General features: G+C 36.2%; 1 protein-coding gene across 5 annotated transcripts in view; it reads right to left on the reverse strand.

Moving 5' to 3' along the window:
* The window catches only part of MBD5 (methyl-CpG binding domain protein 5), a 143,009-nt gene extending 138,851 nt beyond the window's left edge, over nucleotides 1-4,158 (reverse strand). For 2 of the 5 annotated variants that reach the window (XM_016151143.2, XM_016151140.2), the window contains exon 1: nucleotides 4,035-4,157. The gene's annotated coding sequence lies outside the window, so the exon portion shown is untranslated. Of the gene's footprint in view, nucleotides 1-4,034 lie in introns of all 5 variants that reach the window. The other 3 variants (XM_016151139.2, XM_036236251.1, XM_016151144.2) reach the window with 2 other exon arrangements.
* Between the last annotated feature and the right edge of the window lie 1,992 nt (nucleotides 4,159-6,150).

Consider the following 6,150-nt stretch of genomic DNA (forward strand, 5'->3'; position numbering starts at 1 on the left):
GGGATAAAAGTGATGATTTACTTATATTAATCTAGCAGCAGGATGCTGGCTGGCCTAGAATGAGAAGATTAGAAATCCGTATCCTAGCTAGAGAACTACTGCAGTGATCCAGAACGGTAGATATTAGAATGGAAGGAAGCTTGACAAGCTCCATGAAAGAACTTAGTATTTCAACTAATTCTGCCACACTTGCAGTGTATCATAATTGATTCAGTGATACCAGACCACCTTTCTATCGAGAGGGAGTTTATTGTTGGTTAAGTATCAACTCTGGTGGCAGAATGCTTGGGTTTAAATTTTGGCTCTAGCATTTCCTTGTGTGACTTTGTAAAAATTATTTAGCTGTTCTCATCTCTATTTTCTCATCTAACGTGAGGATAATGATAATTCTACCTACATCAGCAGATTGCTGTGAGGATTAAATTAGTTAATATATGTAAAGTATTCACAGTAGTGCCTGGCACAGTAAATACTAAATGTTACCTGCTATAATTACTATTATTATTTTTTATTATGTATATTGACCCTCATCTTTCCTGAGATTTTAAGAGAATTAGTGAGCTCTACAGAGTGAGTCTATATTCTCTAACTTTGTGATGGCTCTGAAAAATGCCTAACTCCTAGAATATCAACCAAGAAATTGATGAGGGCATTAAAAACATTTTAGTCTGGGTCAGTTCATCAGTACATTTGTACCCTATTGCCTCTTCCTTACTATTAAAAAATCTCTTTTTGAGTTTGATACTCTCTTTATCAAATGTCCACATCAAGTGTTTCTGCCACCTAATAAGATATATTTATTTACAAAAAGTAAATGTTTATAATTAATTATTGATAACAAAAAATGAAAAACCCCTCACGTCCAAATCCACTTGGAATAAACAAACTCAAGGACATGCTGTATATTATGGTATGTTACAGTGCACTAATACATTTTATTAGATTGAACTGAATGAAATTGCCCATATTCATTCATTTCTGACCTATAAAAATGATAACTTCATGTGTTCAACCTAATATTTCCTTAAATGTGCTTTGGACAAGGAATATATATTTTAATTTTTCTCAATAAAATTCTCTATTTCTCTTTGTTTGTTACTTAAAATAACAAAGAAGTGATGTGGATAAATAGGGTCAACAATAGCAAACAAAATCACCCATAAAAAATAATAGTCCAGAACTTGGAACAGTCTTTGTCTCTGCCTGTAACCTCAGATTTCTCTCCTTGTCCCTGCTGAGCTGTTATGGTAAGCAGGCTGCCCTGTCGGGTGGCCTTAACAGACTTCTCCCCACCAACTTTGCATATATTAGCCTCCAAATGCCTTGCCTTTGTTTGGGATATTGCTTTTTAAAGCATCCTTGGAAAGATTTTCTGGTAGGGTAAACTTGTTCTTCAGAAACGTCAAGGTCTTTGACTATATTAATTAATGAAAAACCAAATTGTTTGTTTCATTTACTACTGAATGCCTTTTGAAATGATTTGGGGAAATTTGCTAAAATTTAGAAGGTCATACATATTAAAATCAGTAGCAGCTCTAATTATTTGGCTGGCCATCTGTAATCTGGCAAATCTGTGATCATTATTTCACTCTCAGACCTACTGAAAATAGAAATAGTAGATTAAAACTTAATTTTGGTTTCGAATAGCTCTTGAAATAAAGACATATTATATATGTGTATATATAATATAAAAATAATATAATATAAAGATACATTATCAGCATATGTTTTAATGTGGTATATCCTTTTTTGTTTTTATTTTCATTTTTATTTTTAAAAGAATAAGATGAAAACTACTCTAACTCTTTAAACCAAACCAAACCAAACTAAACCAAACCAGAATTGCTTTAATATCTGGATATCAAAAGAATCCAATCCAAGTTATACATCTATATGAAATTAAATGAGCATCAAAATTTAAGTATTTTATTAGTAATAGCTATTAATAACAGCAAGAAATATGAAAAAAAATATTGCCCTGGCCCGTTCTGCATCCTAGTTAGCTTTAAAGGTTAAAGTGATATCTGATGGGAGAAGGGAAGTATTCACTCTGGATTGTTCCAAAAGGAAAAATTTGGGATTAGTAGGAGGACATGGTCAGGAGACAGTAATCAGCATGGGACAGTACTGAACCTCTTAATTCTATGAGTGAAGCTCTCACATCTAAGTAAAAATCACTAGCATTTCTGGACCTCCAATTTATTCTTCAGGCCACAGAAAGAGTCATAGTTTTTCAAAATACAAATCTGATCATAACATCCGCAAATTAAAAAACCTCAGCAGCTTTACATTGCTCTTAAATTTAAGATTAAATAAAAATGTCTTCACACGGCCATGTAGAGCTAGTATGATCCAGTTAATTCCTCTAACAACTTTCTATCTAACGACACATTTCACCAATTAGTTCACTTTATCATCTAGATACACTATCCAATTGGTCCCTGGTATTCTCTATGTTCCTTCCAGTGACACTGCTTCCTGCCTAGAATGTTCTTTCATTCCCTCTCGACAGAGTTAACCCATATTCTACTGGCAATTAACTATAAGACAGCATGATTTATTGCTATATTGGCCTGTAAATGAAGTGCTATGAGGGCTACAGAAAGGTGATTATTCCATTAGGTGTCCCTGTATCTTAGTTATCAGTAACAGAAACCAGTCAGTTTAATTTTAAAAGAAAATAAATGTATTAAAAGATAGGAAGCTATAGAATCAGCTTTGGAGGCTACCAACCAAAAAAAGTAGCTGCAGTATACAATACTCCTACTTGGAAGCTGCAAGTTGGAAGCTGCCACTAGAATAACTTTTCTGTTATATTTGGAAACTGGAAGTAGCTGTTGCTGCTACTACTACCTTTTCCAGAAATGCAGGCTGTGGTCTCTTCTTCATATCTAGTTTTTCCTTCAAAGACTGTGGTGTGTATGCTTGATTAGCAGTCCTGTTTATGAACTCATGCTCAATGAGTGAGGGAAGCTAGGGAAGTAAGCAGTTGACATTTTGACCTCTAAGGTAGGAACTCTCTCTAATTCAAAAGGTTGGAGACATGGGGACACCTACCCCTTCCCGCCCTCTCCTCCCCAAAGCACAGAAGGATGGTTCTGATATTTATTAGCCAAGAATAACATATATATCCACTCTATTAAGAATGAAGGCAGAATTGAGAAAAACTTCTCAGAGAAGAAAATATTTTAGGGTCTCTCTCTCTCTGGTTGTTTTCTTCTTTTGTTTTTTGTTTTGGCTTTTGTTGAGCAAGAGTCTGTCAGGTAAAGTGAAAGCAAGGGATATGGGGGATGTTGCAGGGAAAGAAAAGGGAATAGCAATGGTTATTAGGTAACTTAATAATCAACTGAGGAGTTTTTAAAAAATTATCACATATGAAAATTCTCATTCAACAGGAATGCAGTGGATTGGGGCCCTGACATTTCACATCATTATTAGGACATTGCTGCAATCACTTGGGTAAACATCTCTGATAACGAAAGCATGGACATGTGAAATAATTGATATGCTTGAAGAAAGTAGCAAGTTGTTGGCCCAGTATAAGTGGAGCACAGGGAGAAAATCAAAGATGAGGCAAGACAGGCAAACTGTGGTCAAATAGAAAAGGTTATGAATGAATTCATGAATAGTTTGAAGCTTCTTCTATAGGACACCAGACATTTTTGAAAATAGAAGTGATACAACATAGCAACTTACTAAGTTTGCATGTGAGTGAAATATTATACGACACTTCAGTAAACAATAGGAGGTGACTATTGTATAAGTGTTATAAATAACCCCCACCCCCAAATCCCCAAGAAAATCAAATCAAACTTAGCCTTCTTTAACCATATACATAGGTACCTGAAGATTTAATTAAGCAACAGATCCAGATCTTTTCCTTCACTTTTCTTGGGCAGATTAGAGTGGAGGAACAGTAGGCAATAGAGATGGGTGGAAAGAAGTGAGAACTCTTAAAATTCAACTTTAGACCTTTTAAAATTCTAAAGAACTTTAGACAAAGTTCTGTGAAGAAAGGACAGAGAAAAGCTCACCTTTTGCCAGGGAAGCTCTAAGAAGAAAATGGCTGCTGGAGAAAGGAGGGCCTGGCTTGGCCTAATATTGCCTGGGTTAACTAGGGGATCATCTTCTCTCAGAAAGGTGAGAAGTTCCCCATTCTTGTTTTGTCACACTGGATATGGATAGAGGCAATAATATGACAACAAATTAGATTGGCTGTGATCCAGAACTGCTTATTCCCATTCCTTGCATATGATGTACAGTGTGTCATCTATATAAACAGGTGATCTTAAGTTATGTTGCACCTATTCGTATGTGCTGGCTTTAAGTCTACAGATATATTATTGATATTTGGGGATGTTGTAACTCATTAATGTGTAGCATTAGTGAGACACTAACAAAAGCAGACAGACTATCAGAGTTAGGGAAAGAGACAGTTAAAGAGAACTCTGTTGTAACTACTCTCATTCCAGGATGACCATGTGCATGGGCATGTCTGAATATTCTAAAAAAGTATTATGAGAAGTTTGACACAGTGGAGGAAAAAGACTACACTAAAATAATCTAGCTAAGTCATTAGACAACATACGAACAACAGAAAGTCCCGTGAAAGAGACTATCAGTATCTAGAGTTGACATAACATGCTATAAAAAATGTCCAGTTTTCACAGAAAAATAATGAGACATGCAAAAATCAAGAATGAGCCAAACATGGGGAAAAAAGTAAACAGAAAGTGCCTGTGAGAGAGCCCAGATGTCAGAAACAAGACTCCAAAGGAGCAATTATAAACATGCTCAAAGAACTAAAGCAAAGTGTGATGAGAACGTTTCAACAGATACAGTATTTTACTAAAGAGACAGAAATTATTACAAAAAAAGAGAACCAACTGGAAATTCTGGAGTTCAAAAGTATGTTGAAATAAAGATTGAAATGAAAAATTCAGTAGGGGGACTCAATAGTACATTTGAAGTGGCAGAAGAAAGAATCATACACTGGAAGATATATCAACAGAGATTATGCAATCTAGAGAGAAAAAGAATAAAGAAAGTGAATAGAGTCTCAGATAAATGTCTCAGATAAACACTCCAACATATGAATAAATAGGAGTACTAGAAAAGAGAGAAGTAAAAGGACTACAAATAATATTTGAAGAAATTATTTAATGAAAAGTATTGACACATACAAAAAACTCAATGAACTCCAAATAGGATACAAAGAAATCCCCACTGAGACACATTATAGCAAAAGTGTTTAAGACAGAGACAAAAACAAATCTTGAAAGCAATATGAGATAAAGGACTCATCACATATAGGGAAGATCTAATAATACAAGAAGCTGACTATCAAGAAACAATGAAGGCCAGAGTGCATTGAGATTATATAATCAAAGTGCTAACAGAAAATAAAACAATCCCAAACCTGTCAACCCAAAATTTATATCCAGCAAAACTATTTTTCAAAAATGAAGGTGAAATAAATATGTTCCCAAATAAACAACAACAGAGAATTTATTGGTAGCACACCTACCTCACGAGTACTAAAGAAAGTTCTTCAAGCTGAAAGCAAGTGACCCCAGGTGGTGCTTTGACTCTAAACAAAAAGTAAAGAGCACCAGTAAAGGTAATTATGTAATTATAAGACAGCATAAATGTGAATTTATTCTAAATGGCTTTATAAAAATGAATTGTACAGAGAAAAAGTAATGGCATAGATGATAGAGGCCCTGTCCATCCCTCTGGTGACCAAATCAAAGTTGTGACAGAAACAAGGAGCAGCAGCAAGAAAAAATCACCTGGGATGAACAAGCCATACAACTAAGGAGAAATCCAAGAAATCATCCTCCAACGGCAGGGGGCAGGATGAGGTGAGGACACGGGGGTGGGAGGAACGGGGAGCGGGGGGTGGGGAGGTGGGGCGCTGCCGGTCTCCAGCAGCTGAGTGAGACAGAGGCTACAGCAGCGGCAGCGGCAGCAGGAGACGCCTCTTAAAGGGGCCGCATCTGGGAGCGGATTTTCGCAGTGATGGATCTGCTCACTCTGAGCACCAGTGCCGATTTTGCTGCATGCAGGGGTCATCAGAGACTTACAAGGAGGCATTGTTGGAGTGAGGGCCGAGGCGAGACTCACTTGGTACAGAAGAGCTGGTGGGAT

The sequence above is a fragment of the Rousettus aegyptiacus genome, unplaced genomic scaffold, assembly GCF_014176215.1.
Source record: "Rousettus aegyptiacus isolate mRouAeg1 unplaced genomic scaffold, mRouAeg1.p scaffold_m13_p_2, whole genome shotgun sequence".
Classification (NCBI taxonomy): domain Eukaryota; kingdom Metazoa; phylum Chordata; class Mammalia; order Chiroptera; family Pteropodidae; genus Rousettus; species Rousettus aegyptiacus.